Below are 13,775 nucleotides of genomic sequence, written 5' to 3' on the forward strand. Positions count from 1 at the left end.
AAACATGGGAATAGATGGGAAATTCCTGAAGATAGTGGAGTCTATATATAGCAAACCTACAGCCAACATCATCCTCAATGGTGAAAACCTGGAAGCATTTCCCCTCAGATCAGGTACTAGACAGGGCTACCCACTATCACCATTACTATTCAACATAGTGTTGGAAGTTCTTGCCATAGCAATCAGGCAGGAGCAAGGAATTAAAGGCATACAGATTGGAAGAGAAGAAGTCAAACTCTCCTTATTTGCAGATGACATGATAGTATACATGGAAAAACCTAAGGAATCCAACAAGAAGCTTTGGGAAATCATCAGGCAATACAGTAAGGTGTCAGGCTACAAAATTAACATTCAAAAGTCAGTGGCATTCCTCTATGCAAACACTAAGTTAGAAGAAATTGAAATCCAGAAATCAGTTCCTTTTTCTATAGCAACAAAAACAATAAAATATCTAGGAGTAAACCTAACCAAAGAAGTGAAAGACTTGTATACTGAAAATTATGAGTCACTACTCAAAGAAATTGAAAAAGACACAAAGAAGTGGAAAGATATTCCATGTTCATGGGTCGGAAGAATTAATATCATCAAAATGAATATATTACCCAGAGCCATCTACAAATTTAATGCTATCCCCATCAAGATCCCAAGCACATTTTTTAGGAGAATAGAACAAATGCTACAAATGTTTATCTGGAACCAGAAAAGACCTAGAATTGCCAAAACAATCTTGAGAAAAAAGAACAGAACCAGAGGCATCACACTCCCAGATCTCAAACTGTATTATAGGGCCATTGTCATCAAAACTGCTTGGTACTGGAACATGAACAGACACACTGACCAGTGGAATAGAATTGAGAGCCCAGAAATGAGGCCCCACACGTATGGACATCTAATCTTTGACAAAGGGGCCCAGACTATTACATGGGGAAAGCAGAGTCTCTTCAACAAATGGTGTTGGAAACAATGGGTTGAAACATGCAGAAGAATGAAACTGAATCACTGTATTTCACCAAATACAAAAGTAAATTCCAAGTGGATCAAGGACTTGGATGTTAGACCAGAAACTATCAGATACTTAGAGGAAAATATTGGAAGAACTCTTTTCCGCATAAATTTTAAAGACATTTTCAATGAAACGAATCCAATTACAAGGAAGACTAAGGCAAGTATAAACCTATGGGACTACATCAAATTAAAAAGCTTCTTCACAGCAAAAGAAACCACTACCTAAATCAAGAGACCCCTCACAGAATGGGAGAAGATCTTTACATGCCATACATCAGATAAGAGTTTAATAACCAACATATATAAAGAGCTTGCCAGACTCAACAACAAGATAACAAATAACCCCATCCAAAAATGGGGGAGGACTTGGACAGAATATTCACCACAGAAGAGATCCAAAAGGCTGAGAAACACATGAAAAAATGCTCCAAGTCTCTGATTGTCAGAGAAATGCAAATCAAGACAACAATGAGATATCACTTCACTACTGTGAGAATGTCACACATCAGAAAAGGTAACAGCAGCAAATGCTGGAGAGGGTGTGGGGTCAAAGGAACCCTCCTGCACTGCTGGTGGGAATGTCAATTGGTCCAACCTCTGTGGAGAACAGTCTGGAGAACTCTCAGAAGGCTAGAAATGGACCTACCCTATGACCCTGCAATTCCCCTCCTGGGGATATATCCTAAGGAACCCAACACATCCATCCAAAAACATCTGTGTACACATATGTTCTTGGCAGCACAATTTGTAATAGCCAAAACCTGGAAGCTTGGGATGATTTCAATGATCTTGAATTGGCTGATGCTGTCTTTGTGGCCTAACATATGGTCTATCCTTGAGAATGACCCATGTGGATTTGAGTAAAATGTGTATTCCCGTTTCTGGGATGAATGACTCTGAAAATGTCCAATAGTTCTAGTTTATCTATCTCTTCATTTAGCTCCCTTATGTCTTTATTGATTTTCTTCCAGGATGATCTGTCAAGTTGAGAGAGTGGGGTGTTGAAGTCCCCTATTACGACTGTGTTGCTGTTAATATACTGCTGTAGTTCTTTCAGTAGACATTTGATGTATTTAGATGGCTTCTCATTGGGTGCATAGATGTTAATACTTGTTAAGTCCTCTTGATTGACTGATCCTCTGAGCATAAAGTAGTGTGCATTCCTATCTTTTTTCTTTCTTTTTTTTAAAATATTTTATTTTATTTATTTATTCCCTTTTGTTGCCCTTGTTGTTTTATTGTTGTAGTTATTATTGTTGTTGTTGTTGTTGGATAGGACAGAGAGAAATGGAGAGAGGAGGGGAAGACAGAGAGGAGGAGAGAAAGATAGACACCTGCAGACCTGCTTCACCACCTGTGAAGCAACTCCCTTGCAGGTGGGGAGCTGGGGTTCAAACCGGGATTCTTATGCTGGTCCTTGTGCTTTGCACCACCTGCGCTTAACCCGCTGTGCTACAGCCCGACTCCCTCCTATCTTTTTTCATCTTATCTATTTTAAAGTCTATCATGTCAGATATGAGAATAGCTGTTCCTGCCCTTTTTTGTGGCTTGTATGATAGTTTTCCATCCTTTCACTTTAAGTCTGTGTTTGTCTTGTTGAGTTAGGTGGGTTTCCTGTAGACAGCATATTGTTGGGTTGTGTTTTCTGATCCATCTTCCTACTCTCTGTCTTTTAATAGGTGAATTCAGGTCATTGACATTTATTGATATCAAAGATTGAAGATATTTTAACGCCATTCTTGTAGAGTTTTAGAGTGTTCTGATATATGTCCTCTTTATGATAGCCTGACTGTTTATAGAAGACCTTTCAGAACTTCTTTCAGGTGATAGTTGATTCCTTCAACTGTTGCTTGTCTGAGAAGGTTTTGATGCCTCCATCTAGTCTGAATGACAGTCTAGCAGGATATAGTATTCTTGGCTGAAAGCCTTTCTCATTGAGCACTAGATAGATATCTTGCCATTCTCTTCTGGCCTGTAGTGTTTGTGTGGAGAAATCTGCTGCTAATCTTATGTGTTTTCCTCTGTAGGTGACTCTTTGTTTTTTCTCTTGCAGCCTTCAGGATCCTTTCTTTATCCTTATTCCTTTCCATTCTAAGTATAATGTGTCTTGGTGTCTTTATGTCTGGGTTAATTCTGTTTGGGACCCTCTGGGCTTCTTGAATCTTTATGTCTTTGATGTTGTCTAGACTAGAGAAGTTTTCAGCTGTTATGGCCTGAAGAATGCTTTCTTCCTCTCCCTTTCTTCCTCTGGTAAGCCAATAATGTGTACATTGTTTCTTTTGAAGTCATCCCATAGATCTCTGTTGTTATTTTCAGCATCTCTTAATCTCTTTTTGAGATCTTTTACTTCTTTTTTAATTGTCTCTAATTTGTCCTCAATCTTGCTAATTCTGTCTTCAGCCTCATTGATTCTATTCTCTCTGCCCTCTACTGTTTTCTGGAGTTCATCTATTTTGTTTCCCTGTTCTGGTATTGTTTTAGCTTGTTCATCTAGTTGTGTTCTTAGCTCAGCTATTTCAGCTTTCAGTTCTCTAACAACCTTGAGATAGTTAGTGTTTTCTTCCAGAGTCTCATTTGTTGTTCCTGTATTTCTGATTACAATTCTTTCAAACTCTTTACTAACTCCTATGATTATTTCCTTAGCTAATGTTTGGATGTTGAACTGGATATTTTGTGCTTCACACTTTTGGGGGCTTTTAGCTGGACTGTTGTCCTGGTTAGTTTCTCCAACATTTCTTCTTGTTGGTTTACCCATTTTATATATTATATTATGAGTTCCCTCTCAGTACTTTTCAAATTACTGATCACTATTTCCTGGATTGACTTGTGTCTAAGTAAGGTAATTAAAGGGTTCACAGTGGTGGAAGTTAACAGTTGTTTTAATAGTATTTTAATCCCTGAGTTGGAGCTCAGTGATTTAAAAGCCTCTTTTTTTTTTTTCTTCTCTGTAGGCTATGGGAGCCTGAGGGCTTCTAACTTAATCACTGACTCTTAACCAAGAGATAAGGCAGGGTGTGGCAGAGATAGTCCAGTGGTTATGCAAAGTGACTTTCACAGCCCCACAGCTATGCCACCGAGGTATCGGTCTTCTCCTGAATTTCCTGGTTAGATCTCTGTCCCCCGGTGTCCCTCCCTGCCGCTGCTCCAGATTTTGAGGGCAATAGCAATGGAGACTCAGAGTTGCACTTGGTGAGTCTCTGGGGAGTCCTCTCCTCTCTTCAGCTGTCCCCTTGTTGGTGGGACAGACTGAACGTGGTGTCTCAACTGACAGAGTGTCAGACTGTTACCAGCCACTTAGTCTCTGCCTAGGCTCCTCTCTGTCACCAGCCACGTGTGTTTGCACTCACTGGTGATTTGGTGGGTTCCTGTAGTCGTTCTAGTCCTGTCTTGTTTCAGTCCCAGGTGGTCTCCTTTCGTATTCCTAGTTGATCCCAGGAGCAGTGGATTCTTAGTGTCCGCTGCTATCTTTTCTGATGTATGACACTTCACAGGAGTGAAGTGGTATCTCATTGTTGTCTTCATTTGCATTTCTCTGACAATCAATGACTTGGAGCATTTTTTAAAGACATTTTTTAAATTTATGTATTGATTCATGAGAAATGACAAGAGAGAGAGAAAGAACCAGACATCATTCTGGTACATGTGCTTCAGGGGACTGAACTCAGGACCAATGCCTCATCCACTGCACCACCTCCCAGAGCAGGGAGCATTTTCTCATGTGTTTCTTGGCCTTTTGGATCTCTTCTATGGTGACTATCCTGTCCATGTCCTCTCCCTATTTTTGGATGGGGTCATTTGTTTTCATGTTTTTGAGTTTGGTGACCTCTTTATATATTTTGGTTATTAGCCTTTTGAATGTATGGCATGTAAAGATCTCCCATTCTGTGAGAAGTCTCTTTGGGTGATGGTTTCTTTTGCTGTGCAGAATCTTTTTAATTTGATGTAATCCCATGGTTTTATTGTTGTTTTAGTCTTCCTTGCTAATTGGATTCATTTCATTGAAGATGTCTTTAAAATTTAAATGGAAAATAGTTCTGCCAATATTTTCCTTTAAGTATCTGAGAGTTTCTGATCTAACATCCAAGTCCTTGATACACTTGGAATTTATTTTTGTGTTTGGTGCAATGTAGTGGTTTAATTTCATTCTTCTGCACGATACAACCCATTTTTTTCCAACGCCATTTTTTTAAAAAGACTCCCCTTTTTGAGAGGAAAGTGTTTTTAATATGGGAAATGACATTTGCTTTGTGACAACCTCTGTAATGCTGAAGGGTTAAGTTCAATTTATAAATTGCACATAGCATTGATTTTTTTTTTGGGGGGGGAACATCAGGAACAATCCCTTTTACTGGTTACTTTATGAATTAAGGTTACCAAAGGATGTCATTCTGAATATTAAACCACTGGTGGTGTTGTTCTTTTACTTACCAGAACCCTTGGCTAGCAACAAGATGAGGGAGGCACTGGTTAGCTCATACAAAAATGGGTGTGCAGAGATAATGTCTGAACTTCCACTGCTGCTGCAGACTCCCTGCCTTTAACCACCAACGCGTAGCACTTAGAATTCTGAAGAGAGGAAAGAAAGAAAGAAAGAAAGAAAGAAAGAAAGAAAGAAAGAAGGAAAAGAAAAGAAAAGAGAAAGGAGAAAACTGGAGGAACTCACTGATGTAGATGAAAGTAGATGAATTCACTAGAAAAATTGCTTAAGAGCAGTGGTAGATATAGCATAATGGTTATGAAAAAAGACTCTCATGCCTGAGGCTCCAATCCCATCATAAGCCAGAGCTGAGCAGTGTTCTGTTTAAAAACAAATAATAAAAAGAAAAGAAAAATTGTTCAGGAGAACAAAAAAAAGACAGACTGTGTCTATGAAAATTATGACCAATTTAGAATCTATATATTTATTTCTAAAGAAAAAATAGACTGAACAGTGCTCTAGTAAAAAAGAAAAAAATAGACTAACCAAGTTCCAGCACATTATCTGAAGGGAGAAAAAAAAAAAAAAATCGTATCGAGTATAGAGATTAAAGCTGGAAAAGGAAGGAACACTGCCAACTGTTTCCGCCCGGTTTCGAACCGGGGACCTTTCGCGTGTTAGGCGAACGTGATAACCACTACACTACGGAAACAGATTTCTAGGTGGCGTTAACAGTTCATTAAGTCCGATCCTCTCATCCTGTCTGCCCAGGTTTCATTAGCTTGTGGAGTGAAAGTTGTTGGAATCATGCCATTGGGGGTACCTGGTCCCTAGATAACACTGAGTCTTAATTCGACCCCTTAAAAGGTTCTAAAATCAATCCAACAATTAAAGAAGGAAAGAAAGGAGGGAGGGAGAAAGAGGGATAAAAACAAACGAATCAAAATAAGAGTGAGGGAGATAGGCGGAAACGCAGCGGGTTAAGCGCACGTGGTGCAAAACGCAAGGACTGGCATAAGGAAGCCGGTTCAAGCCCCAGGTTCCCCACCAGCAGGGGAGTCGCTTCACAGGCAGTCAAGCAGGTCTGCAGGTGTCTATCTCTCCCCCTCTCTATCTTCCCCTCCTCTCTCCATTACTCTCTGTCCTATCCAACAACAACGACATCAATAATAACTACAACAATAGAACAACAAGAGAAACAAAAGGGAATAAATAAATATTTGATGAAAGTAAGAGTGAGGGAGTCGGGCTGTAGCGCAGCGGGTTAAGCACATGTGGTGCAAAGCACAAGGACCGGCATAAGGATCCCGGTTCGAACCCCGGCTCCCCACCTGCAGGGGAGTCGCTTCACAGGCGGTGAAGCAGGTCTGCAGGTGTCTATCTTTCTCTCCTCCTCTCTGTCTTCCCCTCCTCTCTCCATTTCTCTCTGTCCTATCCAACAACAACAACAACAATAATAACTACAACAATAAAACAACAAGGGCAACAAAAGGGAATAAATAAATAAAATAAATTTAAAAAAAAAATTAAAAAAAAAAAAGAAAGAAAGTAAGAGTGAATGAAAGCCACAGACCTCTGAAGAGGGAAAGTAAATACAACCTGAAAAGCTTAAGATTGAAATAATTTTCTCCATTATTTCTACTTTAAGCAGACGACTGAATCAGAGGGTTTAAATTTTCACAAAATTTGTGCTCTATTGACAGTAAAGAACTAAAGACTCAACTAAATGTAAACTGCATTCAAAGTATAGAAGGCCTACACAAATTTTCATCAAATTGTCAATTAAATGTAAGTAAGCAAAAAAGAGATACATTACAATAAATGTATGCATGTTTTCAAAATTAGTGCACATTTCTTCTAAATTATGCAAAATTGTCTCTTTATTTTGATTTTTTTTTTTTCAAAATTGTCTCTTCATATTTGGAATCAAATCTGAAATACCAGATGGAGATTTGGGGTCTCCGTTTTGGAAAAAGGTAGTAGGACCATCTTAGGTATATTCCAAGGGGCCCATGACCCAACTATTTTTTTTTTTAAATAATTTATTTATTTATTTATGAGAAAGACAGGAGGAGAGAAAGAACCAGACATCACTCTGGTGCATGTGCTGCCAGGGATTGAACTCAGGACCTCATGCTTGAGAACCCAATGCCTTATTCACTGTGCCATCTCCCAGACCACAACCCATCTAGTTTTTGCCTGCATCTCACATCCAAATGCAGGGGACCTAAGCTACTGTCTGGGGGTGGTGGTGGGGGGTGGTGGTGGTGGTGTCATAGCTGGGAAAAGGACCAGAAAGCTGGATCAGGGAAGAGAGTAGCTCCCAAATATGGGAAAGCATGTAAATATTGTTAACTGTAAACGCCATCATTCTGATCTGGGGCCCATGTTCTGCACAGGGTCCTATATCACCTCTGCATCCCTGTAGGTCTGAGCTCACATTTTGTGGTCATAGCTAGGAACATTCCAGGCTGTGCCAATTTCAGGACCCATCTTCCTCGGGTGATTGGCAGAGTATGCCATCCAACCTCCCTTCAGAGAATGGAACATTCTCTACCATTGTTGATTGAGGGCCAGGTCCGATAGGGGCCCACAGAGGGGCCCATTATGTTGTTCTTGATGGAGATGACCAGTGACAGTGGCAAGAGGGATCTGCTGGAGGTCTAGACCCATCATGTATGTGTGGGAATCCCAGGGCTCCCTGACTAAGGCCCCAGGTGATGGGGTGGCCTGGTAGTGAGTGACTAAAGAGTCATCATTAAAGTATGCTAGTTTCTTACCCTTATTCAGCTTTTGTAGTCCTTACTTTGTCTGACAAGGTTAGTTTTGGGGTGATTGAGGGATGTGCAATAGGAGGTAGGTGAGGAGGGTATCTAGGTCTAAGTAGAAACTATTTCATTAGGTACTTTATGGTGTCTTTTTAGGTCTTTCTGCTTTCTTGCTACATTTATTGACTCATTGCAAACTATTGTTCACTTTTGCTCTCAGGTATATGTTTTTCCCCAACTTCTGGATATATGTACTTATGTGCCCCATCTCATGGACCCTGGTCTATATCTAGGTTTTGAGGTATGTTAAGAAGTGTACCATCTGAAATGAATTTAAGGAGTCCTATGAGCTAGGAAAGGTCTCACCAGAGTAATGAAGCTGGTGGATCACATTCCACACCTGACATCTCTGGATGCAGTCCGAAGTGAAACATGCCGACGTGGTACTGGTTGCATTGATTAGGCTGGTATCAGCAGGTGCAGTATCAGTTGGTATGAACTGGGAGAAGCATGCAGGAAAGTGAGCTCCACGCTAGAGGTTTCAGGACTGGGAGAAATATGGGCTCCATAGAGAAAGGGGAAAGTTCCTGCTGTCTTAGGGTTTAAGAAAGCAATGGATAGTTATAGCTATATAGCTATAACCAAATCATTTGGTAATTGGGTTCACTTTGAAAATCCCATTGTTAGGATTTGCTTTAGCATACAAGACCTGGCCATAATTTATATCCTTTTATGCTATTTACTTATAGCTGTATCTTATAAAGGAACTCCACCAGTTGCTTTTGTTCTCCCTGGTCTAAGCTTTTAGGAGATTTAATATTTCAAAGATCAAGTCATTATTAGAAATGTATTAACAATTTGATCCCACTGTTAGAATTCAATCCAATCACTAATTTGAAGTCTTAAGTGCTTAGATTGAAGGAACATATACTTAGAGCTATGGTCTATGCAACAAAAAGTCTGAGGCATTCGATCCATTTTCCCCCCTTATAAAATCAATAGTAACTTGTGAGACTATAATAGGAGTATATATTAACACCATTCCTACGTCCAAAAGTCTGTGTTCCACCCCCCCGCCCTCCGAAGTGAAGCTGAACATCTATCCTTACCCTCCACCCAGAGATTTTTACTTTGGTGCCCTACTTAGCTTCACTTTCTCACTATGTGCACTTAACCCGGTGTGCTATCACGTGACCCTCAAGCCTGGTTGTAATGATGACCTCTTTCCCCACTCTTTAGATCCAAGTGCCTGGGGTGTGTTCTTTCAGGTCTCATTCACTCTGTTCAGGGTGAGACTCATTATTACTATCATCTCTCTCACCTTCATCCTCAGTCTATGATTTTGGCTATTATTATTTCTTTATTTTGGTAATTATTAAGCCACCTAGCTACAGCAGAAACCACTAGAATTCCTTTCCCCTGTCACTCATTGTGTCTAGTTCTCTGTTGTGTCCTGTCAGGATGATGTCCTTCCAGCCCCTCTCCCTGATACAGCCTCACTCCACTCACACCTCTCTGCATTTTTAAAAAAATTATTTATTTATTTAGTAATGAGAAAGACAGGAGGAGAGAGAGAAAGAACCAGACATCATTCAGGTACATGGGCTGTCAGGGATCTTAGAATGGACCTCATGCTTGAGAGTCCAATGCTTTATCCACTGCACCACCTCCCAGACTACTCTTCCTCTTCATCCTCTCTCTCTCTCTTTTTTTTAAATACTCTTTTAAAAACTTTTATTATTGGATAGTGACAGAGAGAAAGGGGAGGGGGAGATACAGAGGGAGAGAGACAGAGAGAGATACCTGCAGCATTGCTTCATCAGTCATGAAGCTTTCCCACGGCAGGTGGGCACCAGAGGCTTGAACACAGGTCCTTGAGCACTGTAACGTGTGAGCTTAGCCAGGTGAGCCATACAGGAGTCATTTTTTTAAATTTAAGATTTTATTTATCAATGAGAAAGATAGGAGAGAGAAAAAGAACCAGACATCACTCTGGTGGTACATGTGCTGCGGGGTATTAAACTTTGGACCTCAAGAAAGATGACAGAGGACCTAGTGGGGGTTGTATTGTTATATGGAAAACTGGGAAATGTTATGCATGTACAAACTATTGTATTTACTGTTGAATGTAAAACATTAATTCCCCAATAAAGAAATTAAAAAAAAAGAATAGGATAACTTTCAAGGGAGGGGATGGGATATGGAAAAAGAAAAAAACCAGAATTCTTTGGACCTCATGTTTGAGAATCCAATACTTTTATCCATTGAACCACTTCCCAGACCACAGGAGTCACTTAAGTTTCCAGCAGGAGTCTCTCCGCCTCTGTGGCCTCTGTGAGCTCTGTATGCCTTGAAGGCCTGCTCAGGGTTTGCTGGGAGAGGAAAGAGAAGCTTGTGCATTAATTACCCTTTTTCTTAGTTACCAAAGCCAGAATTTCTTTCTTTCTTTCTTTCTTTCTTTCTTTCTTTCTTTCTTTCTTTCTTTCTTTCTTTCTTATTATTTTTTAATTATCTTTATTTATTGGATAGAGACAGCCAGAAATCGAGAAGGCAGGGGAGATAGAGACAGAGAGAAGGAGAGACACTTGCAACACTGCCTCACCACTTGTAAAGCTTTCCCTCTGCAAGTGGGGAACGGGGTCTCCAACCCGGTCCCGGAACACTGTAACATGTGCGCTCAAGGAGGTGCGCCACCACCCTGTCCCAAAGAGTGGTTTCCAGTACCAGGAAAGGTAGTACCAAAGGAGAACAAAACACCACACGCTGCAAAGATTCCTCAAGCATGTGTGCAAGACCAAAGGTCAATGTTTAAATGTGAAACACTTTGATTAAACCTCTACATTCCCAGAGGAGACCACAGCAACTCCCCTTGCAGGCAGGAGCTAGGCCCGCACTAGGAACTCTGCCCATTTTACAAGCCAACTCCTGGTCAGTCTACCTTCCTAAAGTGTCATACCAGCTCCCCATCTCACTGGATTCCTGTACTGCAGACAATGATTTCCTTTGCTCAGCATGTTTAAAACACCAGGTCTATGTGATCTACAGGCATCAATTTTATTTTTTATTTTTTGGAGGCGGGTACAGGCATCTCTTGGGGCCAGGCAGAGTGTGCAGGAGTGAGTGACCTCACAGTGAAGTTAAAGAAAATTTTCATGTCAAGGAGGTCTCTAGGTTAAGGTGGTCCAAAATAAAGGGCATTTTCACTCTCTTTTGGAGAGGGGGAAGCTGGAACGTGTGTTTGGGAAAGGGAACAGCATTTCCCTGAAGACCTACACTAAATAAATAAATTGAACACAAAGAGGACATAATGGAAATGAGCTTCTCGAATTACAAAGAGTTCTTTGTTGGAACAACAAAACTGAGTACAGAGGCAGCGAGAAATCGGCAACATGACCAAGGAAACTACAAACCCCCAAACCCCACCCACGCTGGCTCGAGGGATCTGACCACCCGTTAGACTCTGACATTTACTACCTTAAGTCAAATAGGAATTGAGTCCTTAAATTGGGATCAAATCTTTAAGACCTTTAAAAAGACGTACGCCCAACGTGGGGCTCGAACCCACGACCCTGAGATTAAGAGTCTCATGCTCTACCGACTGAGCTAGCCGGGCAGTACTACAACAAGACTTTCTGTCCCCAGAGACTAAGGTGGAGAGCAGGGCGGCCATTACACTGAGAGAGGCACCTGTGCGAGAATGGGGAGCCCCCACTGAACATCAGGCCCTGTCCTTGTCACCCGCACCGGGAGACCAAAGTCTAGGCCGCTTTGGGGAGGGCTGACAGACAGAAATTCGAGACTTTACGTGGAGGATCGCGTCTCCTGGTCTCATCCAAACCCAAATAACGACTGTCTCTAGTATTTCATCTTCAATGACATCCTATTTTCTTGGGGATCCCTTGAGGAAAAGTGATAACAAATAAAAATTAAACCGAGAGGGAAAAAAAAAAAACAACCTGAAAACTTTGACCTGTTTCCGCCCGGTTTCGAACCGGGGACCTTTCGCGTGTGAGGCGAACGTGATAACCACTACACTACGGAAACTACGGCGGTCAGGCTTGGGCTGTCAGCACCTAGAATGTTCACAGGGTGCGCGCTCGGGCCCGGCAGGCGAGGCCAACCTGCCGCGGGGCCGCGGCTCAGGGCGGGACTCGCGGGCTGAGCGCGCGGCCGGGTCCCCGCATCTCTAGCTGGTGAATTCCACGAGCTCGGCTCCGCGCCCGCGCAGCAGCTCGCACTTGCCGCGTACTTTATATACATGAATTATGGTCCTGCAGCTTCAAGCCCTGCAATTAAAAAAAAAAAAATTAATTTAGTTAAATTCTGTGTCTCCCATTTCCCTCCATGGGAGACTCCCCAGGTCACACATATGTGTTGACTATTATTTCTATAACTTAATTTTGCTCATTTTCTCCTATGATCTTGCCTTCTTTTTCTTTCAAAGTCACACCAACACCTGTTAGTACTTCTGAAGGTCCTTTCTTTTTTCTCTTCTCTCTCCCGGTCCTGATGGAATTAGGGTTCAGAACCCTCTGGTCAGCTTCCTTAACATTTATCCCCCTCTAGGAGTATGGACCAAAATTCTTTTTAGGATGTAGAAGGTGAAAGTTCTGGCTTCTGTGACTACTTCTCCGCTGGACCCTGCAGCAATTTTTAAAAATTTAACTAAGTACGTATTTTTAAAAAAAAAAAAAGTATTGGGAGAACTACCGTAGTTTCCAACGGAGACAGTAGTGTCAGAGGACTTTGGTGGTGGAAACAGTGTGGGATTACACAGTAACAATTTGGAAAATCAATATTAAATCAATAATAATAATAATAATAAAAGATAAGTATTGTTCCCCGCACTATATATATTTAGCAGAGCTGCTCTGGGCACTGCAGCAGCATGTTTAAGGAGAAATAGAGTTCCCAAACCCGGGTAGCATTAACTCCTAAAATCAGCGCCACAAACTCAGTGCATGCCCTGCTTAGAATGAGCCTGTAGGAAGTCAGGCCTCCAGATACTTCCAGCTTAAGAGCATGGATGTTGAATAAATTAACAACACTGAGCCAAAAATTTTGGTTTGCTTCTTCCCCCTACCCTCCTTTTAAAATTATAGTGTTGATTCAACATACACGGGAAGCTGGCCTTCCTAGCCAGAATCCTCACCTTCACCTGACAATAATGGACAATCAACTCTGCATTGTTCTTAGTATTTACTAAGTAGTATTGTAATAGCTTTGTATGATATTAATTCAAATGCAGGACTACAAAAATATCAAAAACATCTAATAACCAATCTCTCAACAAATCAATCAACTTCCTTTCTTCTTACCAACCCCCTTTTAAATAAATCTTTAAATAACATCTTATTTACTTACTTGATAGAGTCAGAGAGAAATTGAAAGGGGTGAGGAAGATAGCAAGGAAGAGAAACCTGCTTCACAACTTAGGAAGCTTCCCCCCTGCAGCTAGAGACCAGGGACTTGAACCTCAGGCCCTGTACACTGTAACATTTGCGCCACCACCTAGCCCCCACTATTTTTTTTAATACATTATTGAGGAAATGCTGATTTACAACACTTTACATTTAAGATATGTG

The 13,775-nt window shown here is 41.2% G+C and overlaps 3 non-coding genes across 3 annotated transcripts; all 3 read right to left on the reverse strand.

Annotated features, from left to right (window-relative positions):
• Positions 1 to 6,061: 6,061 nt before the first annotated feature.
• On the reverse strand, positions 6,062 to 6,134 carry TRNAV-AAC (transfer RNA valine (anticodon AAC)). The gene has a single exon. It is a non-coding gene; the product is annotated as a tRNA-Val (tRNA).
• Positions 6,135 to 11,730: 5,596 nt separating this feature from the next.
• TRNAK-CUU (transfer RNA lysine (anticodon CUU)) lies at positions 11,731 to 11,803 on the reverse strand. Its single transcript has one exon. It is a non-coding gene; the product is annotated as a tRNA-Lys (tRNA).
• A 358-nt stretch (positions 11,804 to 12,161) lies between these two features.
• TRNAV-CAC (transfer RNA valine (anticodon CAC)) lies at positions 12,162 to 12,234 on the reverse strand. Its single transcript has one exon. It is a non-coding gene; the product is annotated as a tRNA-Val (tRNA).
• Positions 12,235 to 13,775: the final 1,541 nt, after the last annotated feature.

The sequence above is a fragment of the Erinaceus europaeus genome, chromosome 9 (genome assembly GCF_950295315.1).
Source record: "Erinaceus europaeus chromosome 9, mEriEur2.1, whole genome shotgun sequence".
Classification (NCBI taxonomy): domain Eukaryota; kingdom Metazoa; phylum Chordata; class Mammalia; order Eulipotyphla; family Erinaceidae; genus Erinaceus; species Erinaceus europaeus.